Consider the following 3443-nt stretch of genomic DNA (forward strand, 5'->3'; position numbering starts at 1 on the left):
TTTTTTTTTTTTTTTTTTTTTTTTTTTTTTTTAATGGTTTTCTTTGCTGGGCAGAAGCTTGTAAGTTTGACCAGGTCCCCTTTGTTCATATTTGGTTTTATTTCTATTACCTTGGGAGACTGACCTAAGAAAACAAAGGTCCAATTTATGTCAGAGAACATTTTGTCCATGCTCTCTTCTAGGAGTTTTATGGCGTCATGTCTTATGTTTAAGTCTTTAAACTATTGTGAGATATTTTTGTGCAGTGTGGGGGCATATTCTGACACATCTACATGGCTCACATTAGAGAAGTCACTCTCTCTGATTGTTTCTCTACCTCACACTGCATGTGTCTCTCCTTAAGTTTTTCAAAACATGTGAATTGGGGGATAGGTGCGGGTGAACATTTGTGTATCTCCCAAGCCGCCTTCCTTCTCCTAGTGGAGTGCTCCTTGTTTCCTGGGCAAAGGAAAGCCAATTGCAGTGACTCAAGATTCAAGTCCTATCACTGCTACTTATCTCCTGTTTGACACAAAATGAATTTCTTAAATTCTCTAAGCTTAAATGTACAATCTATAAAAAGAGGATGACAACAGCATCCTTATTTGTTTAATGGTGTTGTAAGGAGTGCATTTTTTAAAGTAAGTAAAGTATTTGGCACAGAGTAAGCACAGTATAAAACTTAACATTTTTACAGAACCCTGCATAAAGTACCTGTTGGCAAGATAGAGAAGTCAAGAGAAGGAAAGGGAGAGATGGAAGTGGCACTCCAGCCTAAAGTAGGCATTTGCGAGTTCACCAGGGAGTCTCCACTGCCACTTTCTCCTGTGACACTGACCAGAATCTGTTCTTCTCTGTGAGGGGCCCAGAATAACAGAGGAATGATTTGTATGTAATTGTTAACACACATCAGGGATACACAGCCCTGTGAAATAGAAATCTTGTCAGACTCTGTATCTCTGCTCTAACGTTTTATAAATATGTCAGAGAAAAAGAGGAAACAGCTAGCTGACCACCAGAGAGCCAGTAGACAAAACTGTATTTCATTATAAAATCGGAAAAGAAAATAATGTCTTTTAAGTACTGTGGCTCTTTTTACTTTGGAAAATAAAGTTTTCTTGTTGAATAGTTTTAGAGCTGGTTTCCCTAAATAAAGACATGTAAAAATCTAAGTTTCTCCATATCAAGAAGGTACTTTCTCATTCCTTGCCAGTTTTATTTAGAAACTGTACTTCTTCAGTATTTTTTTTAATTCAACTTAATCTGGCTAAACCACCCAAGCCAACACAAAGCATGCCATATATTCTAAACTTAGATATTCTGGCTTTAATATGGAAAACGTGTTACCGCGAGCTTACGGACACCCCTCTGTGGAACCTTCTGTCTTCTTTCTCAGTGATATGAAATCTCAAGAGCTAAAAGTTAGTCTGCAGACCAAGGCCATGGCCATTCCAAATATCCTTAATGCTATGCCACATACTGGGACTTATTGTCCAATCACTATCCGTTTGATTCCATTGTGAGGTTCTTCCCAGTTCCTCTGTATTAGCCTCTTCCTCAAACTGGAGAGAACGAATGCATTATGGTTCAACCTGCTGTTTTGTATTGAAAACTTCAGTTGAGCCCATAACCTGAACGCTTACTTACATGCGTTTCATCGTGACCACATGACAAACTTTCATGGAACTTCACAAGATTCCAGGAGTCTCCCAGCAGAAAAGGCCTGGTCTATTTCACCTCTCTGTTCCTCAAAGCTCTGTGAGCGCCTTCCCAATCCCTTAATGCCCCCGCCTCTAGGCCCTTCCATATAAACTTTTGCTATTTGGAAGTGCCTGGCTTTGAGGTCGGCTGGCAGCTGATATGAGCGAATTTTAGTGAAACAAGAGGACAGCTAGGCTGCATTCCACACAAGTCACCTCTTGGCATTTAAGCAGGTGTGCAGGATTGAGTAATTACATATTCCTCATCTAACCTGCAGGAGAAGGCAATGGCACCCCACTCTAGTACTCTTGCCTGGAAAATCCCATGGATGGAGGAGCCAGGAAGGCTGGAGTCCATGGGGTCGCTGAGGGTCAGACACGACTGAGCGACTTCTCTTTCACTTTTCACTTTCATGCCTTGGAGAAGGAAATGGCAACCCACTCCAGTGTTCTTATCTGGAGAATCCCAGGGATGGGGGAGACTGGTGGGCTGCCATCTATGGGGTCACACAGAGTCGGACATGACTGAAGTGACTTAGCAGCATCTAACCTGCACCAGGTTTTCTGGATTAGTTACCAGGATTTAATCTCAACCAACCTTGTTTGGCACATTATGAAGGTGAGGCTCTTGAGGTTCTTGACAAGGTCAGTAACTTGCTCAAAATGACAGGACAAAGGGACCCAGAATTCCAACAACCATCTGATTCCAAAGGTGTTTGGACTGGTTTTGACCACTGTCCATCCCAAACAACTCCCATGGCATCCATTTTAAAATATAGCTTTCCTCCTCTATAAGGATGCCACCTCAATTAGGGTTCCACTTTCTTATTTCAAATTTCAGGAGACGCCATCGCCTGAACTCTTATCCGCAGGCATCTCATCTGCACCACAGACCAACTTGCATGGAACTCAACCAGAGAGGGCTCCTGTCCGATTGCCCTTCATACTCCTCAGAGCGCTGTGACCAGGGCCTTCTTCCCCCATTACCCCCCACATAAACCTCTGCTATTGGGAATAGGCTGTTTGTTGCTGGAAACCACCTTGAGCTTTGGCCTGAAACACTCTTCCCTGGTCAAGCACTGGAGTCATCCCTGTTTTTCCAACAGTGTGAGTCAGAGGCACCCAAGATCTCTGTAGACTCAACATGAGGAGCACCAAAAGAGCAGAAAATGGGAAGGAGACCAGAGGAGACCAGGGCATCACTTAACATCACCTAGACAGGATTCTGGAGGAGTTCCCGAGTCTCCTGGGGATAAAGGTACCTCTGCTGGCCATGCCAAGTGGCCGAAGTGATGGTATGGGTGAGAGGTGGCAGGCTCACCTGAGGAAGAAGAAATAGAAGTAATCCTGGACCATGGTGTGGGAGTGACAGGAGAAGTAGCCCAGGCCGGTGAGGTTGAGCCTGGAGTCCTGGGGCACCTCGAGCCTGCTGCCCCACGCCTGAGTTGCATAGCATCTCGATCTCAGTAGAGTAGAAGAGCCCCACATGGCTGGCCTCATACTGCCAGGGCAGGTCGTTGTACAGGCCATGCACCTCCTTGTGCAGCACCAACAGCTTGGCCTACACGATGATCTCGGCCAGCTCTGCTAGGTAGCTGCCGGGGTCCAGCCCCAGCTGATCCAGGGTATTCGAAGAAGAGACGGCATAGGCGACCTATTTATTTAAATATTTATCAAAGATATAAAGAGTAATAGAATAAGGATAGCTCAGTAGGAAAATTCAGTGGAGAAAAGAGGCTGAGTAGCTTGGTTTACGCGGGAGAC

At 44.5% G+C, this 3443-nt stretch overlaps 1 pseudogene; it reads right to left on the reverse strand.

The window, feature by feature from the left end:
• The window catches only part of LOC104981888, a 16028-nt pseudogene that overhangs the window by 9659 nt on the left and 2926 nt on the right, over window positions 1–3443 (reverse strand).

This window comes from Bison bison, unplaced genomic scaffold, assembly GCF_000754665.1.
Source record: "Bison bison bison isolate TAMUID 2011002044 unplaced genomic scaffold, Bison_UMD1.0 scf7180017864524, whole genome shotgun sequence".
Classification (NCBI taxonomy): Eukaryota; Metazoa; Chordata; class Mammalia; order Artiodactyla; family Bovidae; genus Bison; species Bison bison.